Source organism: Zalophus californianus, chromosome 10, assembly GCF_009762305.2.
Source record: "Zalophus californianus isolate mZalCal1 chromosome 10, mZalCal1.pri.v2, whole genome shotgun sequence".
NCBI classification, from domain to species: domain Eukaryota; kingdom Metazoa; phylum Chordata; class Mammalia; order Carnivora; family Otariidae; genus Zalophus; species Zalophus californianus.
Window position 1 is genome coordinate 21,260,315 of NC_045604.1, and position 14,285 is coordinate 21,274,599.

A 14,285-nucleotide genomic window follows, 5' to 3' on the forward strand; every position below is an offset into this window, starting at 1 on the left:
ACTTTTAGGGTAACGTGACTATAATAAATGCTATTGAAGGAGAAGCCTTGCATGTGCCCAGAACTAGACCCAGAACAAAGAGATCTGGAAATAAAAAAAAAGATTTAGACCTGGAGGGAACTCTGAGTCTCAGATATTAAATCAGCTTAATTAGGGCTGGGGCTGCTACGTATTCAGGCCACCTGGAGGAAGGGAGAGTAAAGATATGGTGAATTTTTATAAATTATACCCCAAAACTTGAAATGAGGGATTGCCCTCTGAAAACATTTACCCCGTGAAGTTAATTAACGCTTAGAAGCGGAAGTTTTCACCAAAGGTAGCAGCCACACTCCTAAATGATAACGTGTAATCAGGAGGCTGAAGATTCTCCTCTAATTACACGGACAAGGTGTAGACCTGTCTGGGACTCTCTCAGTACCGACAACTGTGGCATTGATAACTGAGCCTGTCAATCTAAAGAAAAGAACAAGAAAGGAGAAGATAGAGATATTGAATCCTTGTGCATCCTGCCACACTCTGCAGACGTTCCTCCAAAGAAATTCAAGGCTTCGGCTTCCAGCTGCAAACTCTCTGGACAGAGCATCGATTCAAACTGGTGACTTCTTTTAAATTTATGTTTTGCTATAACGTCAGACTGACCAAAAAGCCATAAAAATATTACAAAGAATTCCTGTATACTTTTACCCACATGTTATGTGAGGATTCTGTTTGCTTTATCCTCTCTCTCTCTCTTTCTCTCGACCCCCTCTTTGTGTCTCCCTGTGAATTTTTTTTTATGAATTATTTGATTATAAGTTGCAGACATAATGCCCATTTACACCTAAAAACTTGAGTGTGTATTTCTTATCTAGCCATGGTACAATTCTTGAAATCAGGAAATTAACATTGGTTCAATATTATCACCTATTTTATAGACCTTATTCAGATTTTACCAATTATCCCATCCTAGTAAAGTCCTGTATAACAACCACAAAAATCACGGATCAAGCATTGATTCGGTTGCCATGTCTCTTTAGCCTCCTCTTATCTGGAACTGATCCTCAGTCTTTCACAACAATGACATTTAAGTAGAATACATTACTTATTTAATGAAATGCACCTCAGTTTGGGTTAGTCTGATGTTCCCTTATGATTAGATTAACTTTATGCATTTTTGTCAGGAACAGCACAGTGATATTTTTATCTTCTTAGTGATTATATCAGGAGGCACTCATGTCAATTTTCCCTGTTACCCGCAACATTAACTTTAATCACTGTGTTAAGGTATTTTCTGCTAGGTTTCTCCACTGTAAAGTTCTTGTTTTTCCTTTTATAATTAATAAGTAGTATTAATTATTCCATCATTCCATCATCATTTATCAGTTGGTTTAGGAAGACCTTTCCCTGTGATTTTGTTTATCCATCACTAGTAACTCGTACAATAGATCATGATATATATATACAATGGATTATAATTTTTTGCTATTGTTACTTGTTTTGATGTTCAAATCGAGACAGATTTAGCCACAAACGGATGATTCTTTAAAAATTCAGATTTCTGGCTTTTATTGGGAAATCAGTGCTCTGGGAGAAAGGGGGGCAATAATCCCATGGATCAGGGTGAGCAAAATCTAGCCATGCCTGCCTTCTCTAATTTTTAGATCCCCATCCTGGATGACTTGACTCATTTATATTACTTAACCTAGCATTTATTTTCTTGACTCTATTATAGAAGAGGTTTTCCTAAACTGATGCAAATTGTTTGTATTTCGATTTTAACCTCCTCAAAGAAACTCGCTGATTGTTTCCCACGTAGGCTGACTGCAGCAAGAGCACAACCTGACCACACAGGTTGTAGTTTCTCCGTTGTCCTAACAGTTATTTCTTACAGAAAATTATTAAATTGACAGTCTGGTGTCTACCTAAGTCTCGCTTGGATTTTAGTTGTTTCTACCCAGTCTCCCAGGATCTATTTAGACCTGGATGCCATCAGGAGTGTGTCTTTGACCTTCAAAGTAGAGGACAAGTTCCAGAGCAGCCAGTGAGGACTCTGCCTGTCTTTCTGCTCCATCAGAGTCTCATCAGACCACACTAGCACCATTTCTATCCCCAAATAAGCAAAGGTAGTTTAAGAATGAATACATCACAAAAGTAAATGCAAAGAAGGGGTTTATGGAGGGCTGACACAGGTAGAAATGATGATGTAAGTGGAAGTTGATGACTTGTTACCTGAACAAGCAACTTGTGGAAAGAATATTTAAAGAAGAAAATCATGGAGGTTGGAATAGGAGCAATGATCAGAGACTTCTGACTGAAAACTAGAGGGGGGAGAGGGGGAGAGGGGGAGGGGGGTGGGGGGATGCGTTAGCCTGGTGATGGGTATTAAAGAGGGCACGTTCTGCGTGGATCACTGGGTGTTATGCACAAACAATGAATCATGGAACACTGCATCAAAAACTAATGATGTAATGTATGGTGATTAACATAACAAAAAAATAAAAACATGAGAAAATGCTCAAGATATAATGTTAAATTAAAACAGAAAAAAAAAAAGAAAACTAGAGGGGGCGGAAAGAAACCTTGAGAGATTAAGACAAATGCCAAGCCACACCAAGCAAATCAACCTGGCTAAGTTTCTTATGTTAGAACTTGTATCTAAATGGTTTATTACCCAACGTTGCTTTCTTTAACAGTTCAGTTTAGCATAAAGTGGTTCTGAACTGAGCTTAATGGGGAGCTCCAACTCAAAGTGTCATAATATAAAAGTTTACAAGCCTGGTGTCATTTAGTAATTAATCCATTCAAACTGTCTTTGTAAGAAGTGTAAACTAATACAATTACAGTTAAAGTCTACACTATGATGCATACCTGTCAAATAAACTTGATTTTCCATAATCCTGGAAAATGTAGGAGAATTTTGAAATTTATAATCAAATAGCCTTTTGCTGTTGAAGAGGTGAGAGATTATAAATTTATGGAGCTATGAACCAGGATGTTAAAATTTATCTCATATATAGTTTGAGCTTAAGATAATATTGTTAATGTGGAATTTGTAGCTTTCATGAAATATTACTAAATCATAGGTTGCTGCACACATTTTAGAATTATGGTTGCTCTAAGAAGTAAATTGTCATTTATGGAGTAGAGACCACAAAAAAGAGAACACAAAAACCCAAGCTAAAGCAACAGAATAGAACAAGATTTTTTTTTTTTTCAGAAATAACAAGCATATACATTCATGGATATCCTAAGGCAAATGGACTAAATTGACTTTAGACTATAATGGCTCTTCAAGGGAATTGGTTGTGAAAGACAGCAGAGCGGGGGAGAATCTCAGAAGATGCCTGAAAATTCTCTCCCCTGAGAACAAAGAGAGGGTGTTTCTACCACCAGTTCTCACTCTTGTCTGCACATGGGACCCACTAGAGGATGGGGGTGGGGATACCACAGCCTCGAACCTAATCCAATGAAGCTGGGATATGGTTGGACTTCAGGGCTTTTTAAATCTTTTTTTCAAGATTTTATTTATTTATTTGACAGAGACACAGCGAGAGAGGGAACCCAAGCAGGGGGAGTGGGAGAGGGAGAAGCAGGCTTCCCGCTGAGCAGGGAGCCTGATGTTGGGCTCGATCCCAGGACCCTGGGACCACAACCCCAGCCGAAGGCAGATGCCTAACGACTGAGCCACCCAGGTGCCCCCTTTTTAAATCTTTTGAAAGTCATTTAAACTCTTATAATAGTTAAGGGGAAGTTAGGGAAGCTAAGGGGAATTTAAGGGTGTGAGAAAACTTCAGCTTAAACAACTAATCACTAGGTTTGGTTAATTTGTACATGAAGTTGCTTCATTTAAAATTATTAAAGGAACTCAACTATATTAAACAGTAAAAGAAAGTTTAAGTACTGAGAAATTTCTGGTTTTAGCTTTAGTTTTTTTCCTGAGCACTTTTCCACTTTCCTGATCCAAGCCTTAGAAAAGTATACCATTAATTTTGTTTTCAAATATAGTAATTTTTTTCTGAATAGCTTACCAATAAAGAGTGAACCAGAAGGTAGTCATTTATCAACAGCCCACATGACCTTTAAACATTTATAAGGCACACAAACATGTTCAATATTGCCTTGTATATTGAGTGATAAAATAACCAAGGTAATCCATAAACAATGAACTATACAATTTTATATCATATTTCCCTGGAGCCTGATACTAACTGTATTTTAAGCCTCTAAATAATGTAGTCCGAGATTGACAAATAGCATTCATTTAATACATTTTTAATACATAAATTAATAAAACAAAGTGTAAGACTCAAAATTTTAAATGAATTTTAGGACAAAATTATAGTAGCCCATTAAGTATGTTTCAAGTGGCTAGTATAATATCAAATACATAAACCCTATAAATGATTGTTTACCTATTTAAAATACATAGAACTGGTATGATTAGAGTAAGGGTAAAACTAAATTGTATACTTTTCTGCCAAGAGTTAATTATATAATTAAATTTTATTTTATCACTTGGGTTCAGTCATTAACAATGAAGCATTCTTCTGATATTCTAACAGACTTTGAAACAAAGTACTATCTGTTAAGTTATTACTGAAGTGGAGAAGCAGGGATCAGAAACTGATTATTAGTGATTCAATAGGCAAGTTAGATCAATGTATCAAGAAAATGAGCTGCTTGCTAGAAATAAGGAGCTGATTGATATCAGTTGTTCTGGACACAAAGCAGAGAGAGAGTTATTTGTGTAATAAGATAGGATTGATGGAGCACTCTAGAATTTACCTGGAGTTCTGTAAATCAGCAAGGTGAAGCAATTTATCCTACCAAGCTGAAAATAATGACTGTGCCAAAAAAAATCTTTTTTTATCCTTATTTTTACTCACTATTCACATATTTTTGAAGCTCTTGCATGCAAAGCACCACTCAGCATGCAGTGCCAAGATCCTTTGCCTCAGAAACAGGGCTCAGTATAGAGCTGGGGATTTAGGATTAAAGACGAGAGAGGAGCAGGAAATTATGTGAAAGAAATCACACCACATAGACGAGGCTAAAGTCGGTCAGGAATAGAGTTTAGTTCGCTACAAAAATAGACTGGGGGTGACTAGGGGGCTCAGTCAGTTAAGCGTCTGCCTGCAGCTCAGATCAGGATCCCGGGGTCCTGGGATCGAGCCCCGCATCAGGCTCCCTGCTTAGCGAGGAGCCTACTTCTCCCTCTGCCCCTCCACCCCTGCCTCCCACCCCCAACCCCACTTGTGCTCTCTCTCTCTCTCTAATGAATAAACAAAAATCTTTTAAAAAAAAAAGTTTCTCCCTCTTTCTCTGTCCCTCTCCATCCTGGTGCTCTCCCTCCCTCTCTAAAATAAATAAACAAATCTTAGAAAAGAAAAAAAGACTGTAAGAGACTACTTTAAAAAACAGAAAAAGAACAACACCGGAACACTAGAGATGATCCTAGCTAAACGCTTTGGAACTTTTCCTCCAGTAATCCCTCCAAGAGTTTCCTTAACATTTCTTTTCCCTATTTGCCACATAGTCCAAGTTTGGTGTTTGAATTCTCAGTATCACAACTAAGCTACTTCATAGAGTGGCCTCAAAAGTCAAACCTCCCCATTCACAGAGCCCACAGCTCGAGCCTGCTACTTCCAAGCCTTTTTATAGCTTTCCTGCCATAATCCCAGAGTAACCAGAGGACCTGGGTTTTTCCCTTCTCCAAACGGCCTGCGCACCTCAGCTCTCCTTGCCCTTGTAGCCTGCAGAAGGTAGAGCAAGACAGAAAGTGGATTCACCCGTCGCTACTTACAAGAAACTGAGGTCCATTCACCAAGAAGCCGTGTGGGACGAGAGACAGAACAGCTGATTTTAGAGCAGCCTTGAGGCTCAACCTCTGCCTCTTGTTCACTTGGCATCCTCTTGTGTCTCTTCCCTGGCCAAGAAAACAAAAACAAAAAACAAAAACTAGAATCTTCCTTCCTCCCTGGGCGCTGAAGAGATTAAGTAAGATGATACAGGTAGAGCGCTTTTCACCCTTCCAAACAGTGCTCGACAAATGGTAGTGATGATGAGTTAATTTTAACTATTGACACCCGTGTCAAGGGGCCTAACCATAGTGTGAGGAAGAGGGAAGGGAAAAGATGAAGCCATCGGAGCCCCAAAGGTAGGCCTGTTCAGAGGGTTCTGATTTGGACTCACCCCCATTCAAATAGGGCAGGAGCTGCGTATGTATTCTCCCCCTAGATTCGAGTACATAGCCAGCGTTCAACTGTTGAATGTGTTAATTTGGAAAACCAGTGGTCTAATGAAAACAGAGCCCGAGGTGAAATTAAGGCCCCAGTCATAGATCTAATGCTAATATTCGAGCAAGGTATTTAACTCCATCTTGCCTTAGTTTATCTGCTGATGGGAATTAATAATGCTTGTCTCTGCTTTGCCAAGAGTCATAAGGAAAAATGAGAAACAAGCATACCTGCTGTAGTAGAAATGGAAACAAAGACATTCAAATTATATTTTATTTTCTTTCTATAAAAACATTATTCAGTAAAACAAATATAAGAATACCCCTCATGGGTTTACTTTGGGAATTAGAAATAATACATGTATAACTGTTGCACAGTGACTGACATAAAATAAGAGATGGATAAATTATAGCTATTTTTCTTACCACTATTACTGAGGGACCGGAAAGTCATTTCTGCCTCCTGCATGAGGAACAGGACAGCACAGCTGTGCACACAACATACAAGTTCCTCGAAATTAATAGAAAATGTTCACATCCCAACTTTCAGGAGTCCACTGTGTTCTTGTTTGCTCAATGAGTACACCATGTGCAATGGGAATGAGTCAGCTCTGTCCAACCTTCCTTAGGATGTTATAAAATGTGGCATAATGTTAATTAGCAGCAGTCAGTGCTCTTTAAGACTCACACTGGTGTGTTTCATCCCAAGCGCATTACAAAATAAATAGGATGTTCATTTTTATCACCACGCCTTCAGAGTCTTCAATGGTATAGGAGCCAGCTTGCCAGTAAGAAACTCCCAAAGCAAATGATACGAAGCTCTCTCTACAGGCTTATCATTTGGTCAACCTAAACATGCTACCACAAGTTTAGAGGATCTTTTTGAAAATTCCCCACCTTTGTTATATAAGTAGGTACTATGGTCTTTATTTTACAGCTTGAAAAACTGAGATGCCATGAAGTTAAGTGACTTTAACAGGGTCGATGATTAAGACAGAACTATAATCCAAGTTTCTTTCCACTACATGTTGTTAGTTTCACATATCTCCAATGCCCCAGGAAAATAAAATGCCTCTAAACCACCCACCATTTTTTTTTAAAAATGACCACAAACAATGCATCCAGATGGATATAATACAACTGATTCTAGGAAGTTGATCCAATCTTACTGTTAGTAATATGTAAGATGAAAACAACTCGCCATCTCAGTAGAGTAACCTCCATCATCACTAAAGAACTAATCTGTCAGAAAATTGACCCCATCTAAGTATGAAGGCAATGGGAAGAGCTTCAGGTCAGACGTCTGGGTTCTAGGCTAAGTCTGGCTCTAAATATCTGTGTGACTTTGGATAAAACTCTAGTCTCTAGAGTTCCAGTTTTATCATCTATAAAATAAGGGTGTTGGGTTAAATGTAGCTGGCAGAATGCTGAAGTTATCATATTTACTAATCAACAGTTGATCCATTGGAGGCATTCATCTCTTTAGCAATGGTTTATTAGCATAAACACTGAGCAGAAGGTAAGAGTGCTAAGACTAATAAGGTTTACGGTAATGTTTATACAATAAAATATGGAAACTATTCTCATGAGTAAGCTGCAATAAAATATGTGGTTGCACCAACAAGTGTTGCATAGCTTTATCGAAGTTAAAATTAAAGATTGTGACATCTATTCATAGGGCTAATTGAACTGTCCCATCACTGCAGTTTTCTTACTATAAGAATAACAAATTTCCCCTTTTGTGATTAGTGCATCCTGTGCGTCCTGGAAACTGAGAAGGAGCAGCCTCACTGAGGTCATCCCATGTCTTGAAGACACTTCAGTTGTACAGGAAAAGCCAGCCAATCTGACCACTCATTTCAGGAAGACAGAGAATAGAGGAGGGACTGCCTTTCCTCATCTTCCACACACAGTCCTCAGAATGCATTTTTTATGACTACTTTTCCCTCTTAAAGACTTTACGTGAAATTTATTTAAACCTGGTTTTATCTGACCCCTGTTCCAAAATATTGCGGTTTTTTTTCCTTTTGTAATTGCCATTTAAGGTAATCAAAAATTCCTTAAGAAAGAAATTTCAACTTTCTATAACTTTGTAAATACGGAGCAAATATACCTGTTTATCTTGAATTTTGATGAATGTCCCTTTTAACACTTTACTTACCTCAGGAGAAAGGAGTTACCCGATTTCTCAGAAGTTCCTTGAGAAAGACCATTAAATGAAAAACAGATCCTTACTACTGCCCTAGAGAAAGAAAGATAATTTCAGAAGACTAGAAAAATAACCTTTTAGCTTTTGTCAAGAATTCGAAACAATTCATTATTTTACCACCACATACCATTTTGTATTCAACCTCAAATAGAGCAGAACAAATTTTCAGAATTCTAGACTACTAAGAATCTGAGAGGCAACTGTGGTGTTTTTCCCTCAAGATTGTTCAAAGTATGGGTTATTCCATAATATAGTAAGTATAATATCAAGGTTTTCTATGACCAGGCTAGTTTAAAAGACTCTGTCTCACTCTATAAATAAATAAACTTCTGCCTACCAGAACTGAATTAGTTATAAGGATCATGATAACCACCGACCACAGGGAAAATGTCTTCCATTAGAAATACTCTAACCTTCCCACACAGTAACATAAAGAATTTATACTGAAATAATAATTATACTAATAATTCTTTATAATATTTTTAACTTTTTCAGGAATATAAAAATCAAAAATGGCATTTTTAATTCATGCAGTTGTCTCCCTTTTGATATTGGTTTGCTAATCTCAGATGGCTTACACATAAAAAGTGAAGGTGTCTCAAGGCTGTATAAATATACTAGGTGATTCTATACACTCCCCAAGTCTAAGCTAACATATCTATGCAGATAACTCCTGAATCTACAATTCTACTCGTCTCTACTTTTTCTTTGATCTGTCTTCTGAATTCCAGACCTATATTTTCAGTTGACATATCCAAATGACATTTCAAATTCAACAGCCATACCACCTAATCGTCCAAGAGAAACATTTTAGAGTTATTTCTTCCATACCCCAAGTAGTTCGTTGGTCACCAAATTTTTTTTTTTAAGATTTTATTCATTTATTTGTCAGAGAGCGAGAGAGTGTACAAGCAGGGGGAGCAGCAGAGGGAGAGGGAGAAACAGGCTCCCTGCTGAGCAGGGATCCCAATGAGGGGCTCGATCCCAGGACCCTGGGATCATGACCTGAGCCAAAGGCAGACGCTTAACCGACTGAGCCACCCAGGTGTCCCGGTCACCAAATTTTTAAAAGCATTCAAAACATTCAGGAGCACCTGGGTGCGTCAGTCAGTTAAGTGTCGGACTCTTGATTTCAGCTCAGGTCATGACCTCAGGGTCATTAGTTCAAGCCCTGCATGGGGCTTCATGCTGGGCGTGGAGCCTGCTAAGGTTCTCTCTCTCCCTCCCCCCAGGCTTGCACACTCTCTCTCTCTCTCTCTAAAAAAAATTAAAAACAAGATAAAAAATAAAAATGTTCAAACTAAAGCCTCTCAACCCAAATTACTATTGCAGTAAGCATAGGAGAGCGGTCCAGTATATGGATTTTTGATGTCAGACAGAGCTGCGTTTTAATCACCACTCTGCCACTGCTCAATCTCTGTAAAGCTCAGTTTTAACCAGACGTTGGGGATAAGAAAACTTATCCCATATGGTTGTGTGAGGATTTATAAATGTAACACATGCTAAGGAATTAGCATGATCCCCAGTTCAAAGTAAGATCACCATCCTCTCTCTCTTTCCTAGACTGTAGTAATAGACTACGAGTAGTCTTTCTACTTTCTCTCTTCTTTTATTTCCTCCTCCATACTCTACACTACTCCACAATGAAGACATAATTGCAGTATTCCTTTAGTTAAAAGCTTCCTGGTTACCAACTGAAAACACAACTTCATACTGGAGGAATAAATTTGTCATCACTACAATCTAATGGTCAACCTTGGCACTGCAAACAGTGATGAAATCTGATATGTATTATCTCTTGATGAGATAAAATATGAGGAACTCAACATTATATGTTTTATATCAGAGCGAAAGAAATGTTTCCCTGGAATCTACTCAAGCCTGAAGGTCTAATTTACACATTATAGGAAATACAGAGTAACAAGCTAAACAACAACAAATCAGACAAACTGAGAAGGTAGAACATGAATAATTGGGCTGGTCTATTTATCAAGTTAGTGACACAAAAAAATAAGAGGGAAAGAGGGGACTATTTAAAATTAAAAGAGGTCAGGGACCTGCAGATGTAATGATGGTCCTAGACTGCATTCTGGTTTTGACAAACCAGCTATAAAGACATTTGGGGGACAATTGGAAATTTTTAAGATAGCCTGAATAATAGACAATGTTAAGTAATTATTGTTAACTATTAAGTATTTGATATTGTTATTTGTTTACATAGAAAATGTTAGTTTTTAGAGATACAGACTAAATCATTTAGGCCTGGAATCATGATATTGGTAGTTTAAAGTACTTCAGTAATTAAAAACAGTAAAGTTTTAAAAACCCATGATTTTGAGTACATTACTATTGTTTCTACAACAGTATAAAAAATAGAAAATAGAAATAAAAATATAATGGAATAGAAATATAATGTCTAATAATATTAATATTATCATTTGAACATATAAGCCATATAAAAAGTTATTAGTGAGATGGCTAATTTTCTTTTTTTTCATGCTAAATTTTCAAAATCCAATGTATGTTTTATACATACAGCATGTCTCAGTTTGGGGTAGCCACATTTCAAGTGGCCAATAGCCATGTATAGCTATTGTCTTCAGGACTAGACTGTGTGGGACTATATAAGGCAAAGTTCAAATTCCTCTAGAATGGCATAAAATGCTCTTCTTAGTCTGCTCCTACACCATATTTCCAGCCCCATCTCCTGTCATTTATCCTATACTTCACTTCAGCCATTCCCTAACATGCCCGGCTCATTCACCCATAGACTTTTACATAGAACACATCTCTCTAGCAAAACTGAGCCCTCTGCTTTTCTTAGTCTGAACAACTTCAACTCATTTTACAACAAAGATGTTCCTTTTATTACATCTTATCATGGTACTTGCGATTTTTACAAGTACTTGTTACTTTCTGAATCTGGCTAAATAGTGAACTTTTTAACAGGAGAAACTGCCATAATCATTCTTTTTAATTTAAATGCCATAATCATTTTTGTACTCCCAGCATGTTTGATGGAAGAAGGGGGGAAGGGAGGAAGGAAGGAATGGTTGGAGGGAAGGAAGGAGGGAGACATAACTTCACACTGCAGGCTTTCCTTTTTATCAATAATCTGAGGCTTTTTGTTTTTTTCCAGCTCTTCATAATTTTATTCCTATCTTATGTAACCACAAAAACATAGGACACAAATACTTTTTAAATCAGAAATACCAGAATTAGGACATCAAAATAAAGCACTGGCACTTTGAATGCTGAGATGAGGATCAGAGTAGCTCTAAAGAGTAAATAATTTGTGTGTGGTGGGGGGGGAGTAATCTTTTTCTTTTCTCTTTTTGTTTTGTTTTTTAGAATAAAATAATGACTAGCTGTGTGTTGTTTGTGGACTTGCATAAGTCAATTAATTTAGGCCTCCGTATACTGTTTTATAAAATGAGGAGGTTGAATTTGGTGACCACTAAAATTCGCTCACCTTTAACACTTTATGGTTTTAGAGTTTCTCTATACCTATATATGAAACATTCATGACTTCATAAAAAAAATTCATTATACCACCTTATGGGTAAAGAGAAGGGGAATTGAGTGAAAGTGATGTTGCTTCCAGGGCCAGAACGAAAAAGCTGGGTTTGGGCTACAGAATTCCTTGCAACATTGCAGGTTGTTATCATGGTCTTTTCTCTCTAAGCCCACTCCCGGTTTTTGGCTAATATCTTCCACCCACTATATCATGAAACATTTCCATGGCACAATATGGCATCATTAATCTCTAAGACACCCAGCCAAGGTGAGACACTGGGTTTCTAAGACGAAACAGCAGAGACTTTTCAGTGTTCCCCAGGCCTTTATGAAACCAGATATCCAGTGAGCAGTGAATTAAGATATTTACTGTGAACGATAGGCAATTAGAGTTACTACAGAAACAGACTCACAAACACAGGGAATAAAACTGGTGGTTGCTTGAGGGAAGGGAGAGGGAGGATGGTACAAACTCCCAGTTATAAAATAAGTCACGGGGATGAAAGTACAGCATAGAGAACATAGGCAATAATATTGTAATAACATTGTACAGTGACAGATGGTGACTACGCTTATTATGGTAAGTGTTGAGTAATGTATAGAATTGTTGAAACAATATGTCGGACACGGAAAATATAACATTGTATGTCAGTTACACTTCAATAATAAAAAATTAATTAAAAGATGTTTTAGTAATACAAATAAAGTTACTGCAAAATAAGTTTGGTCACTGGATTTTTTGTTTGCTTTCTTTAAAGTTGTTTGTTTGTTGTTTTTATATGTCTCTATTTTGATTATGCTTCCTGAAAGCAGCTGCTACTTACACAGAATCTCTGTTCTAGTAAAGTGAGGAGGATTCAGGTAAAATTTTAACACTGGTATGATAGGTCTGCAGCGCAGTAAGATCTGTTCTGATAATATATATCTGTATGTGTAAGAATCCCTTGTTGAAAAAAGTCACTATTTTTTTCTTTTAATGAGGAAAAAATGACTAGAGGCCAGAGCAGTGTTTCTCAATGTGTGGTTTGGGGTTTACCTACATAAGAATTGTTTGAGGAACTCAGTAAAAAAGGCAAATTCCTGAACCCTACTCCAGACCTGCTGAATCAGAATCCTTTGTGTGGGATCTGGAAATCCTGGTTTTTATCAGTTGCCCCAGATAATTCTAGGGCACTGGGCTAAAGATCAAGCAAAAGCAAAGGTTCCTATAGGAATTTCTGGAATGGGTGGTAAAAAAATAACTCTTGTGTTATTAGTTTTTGGTTTTTTGAATAAATTCGTTGCTCAAAGCTAACAAAAACAAATCAAAATAATTTTTCCTTTGTCCTTTGATTCAAGTACTCATGGGTCTTTGGCCTTGCCCTGGCCATATTACTGTAGTACAGTATCCTCAGTAAACAGAAAAATAAAAGACTAACAAGACACCAGCTACTCTATAAAATGGATCTTGTTCCCATAGTTCGTATATACAAGCTTTCTTTTTCATCCTTGGGAGGTGTTATTCCTAATACTTGCAAAACATTCAGTCTTGATCAATGTGCTGAAACCATAATTCATATTATTCCACTATGTTGAATCAGATTTCTGTGATGAATAAGCATGCTTTCAGAGAAGTGCCTATATTTTATCCAGTTTCTATCAAAAGACCATAACATAATAAAATAAAAAAAACCATCAAATATCTTTATGTAACAATATAAATGTATTAATATATTTCTAGATATCTGGATATATATAGCATTACACAAGTAGTCAATATATCTAGATTTTTACTAAAAATGCCCATTTCCTAATCATGTTTTTAAGCCTTTTTATTTTATTTATTTATTTATTTTTTAATGAGTAGGCTCCACATCCAATGTGGAGCCCAACGCAGGGCTTGGGCTCATGACTCAAATTCAGAACTTTCCTTACACTCACATACTAGCACATTGCTTGCTTTGTGTTCTAGTCCTTGAGGAACTGGCAGTTTTCATCACTAATTTTAATTAATTTGATAATACCTTTAGTAAATTACGGTGTTAGAACCTTCCCAATATGGGGCGCCTGGGTGGCTCAGTCGTTAAGCGTCTGCCTTCGGCTCTGGTCATGGTCTCAGGGTCCTGGGATCGAGCCCCACATCGGGCTCCCTGCTCCGTGGGAAGCCTGCTTCTCCATCTCCCACTCCCCCTGCTTGGGTTCCCTCTCTTGCTATGTCTCAGTCAAATAAGTAAATAAAATCTTAAAAAAAAAAAAAGAAAAGAAAAGAACCTTCCCAATAATATTTACATTTTAGTATCACTTCTCTACAGAATTATTAATTTTTGTTATTGGAGGGTGTCTTAATTTGGGTTCTCTTGGAAACGG

General features: G+C 37.3%; 1 long non-coding RNA gene across 1 annotated transcript in view; it reads right to left on the reverse strand.

Annotated features, from left to right (window-relative positions):
* Window positions 1–8,455, reverse strand: part of LOC113932514 — a 49,278-nt gene extending 40,823 nt beyond the window's left edge. The window contains exons 1-2 of the long non-coding RNA XR_003523090.1: window positions 8,376–8,455; window positions 5,783–5,905 (exon numbers count right to left, since the gene is read on the reverse strand). This is a non-coding gene — a long non-coding RNA (uncharacterized LOC113932514). The remainder of the gene's footprint in view (window positions 1–5,782; window positions 5,906–8,375) is intronic.
* Window positions 8,456–14,285: the final 5,830 nt, after the last annotated feature.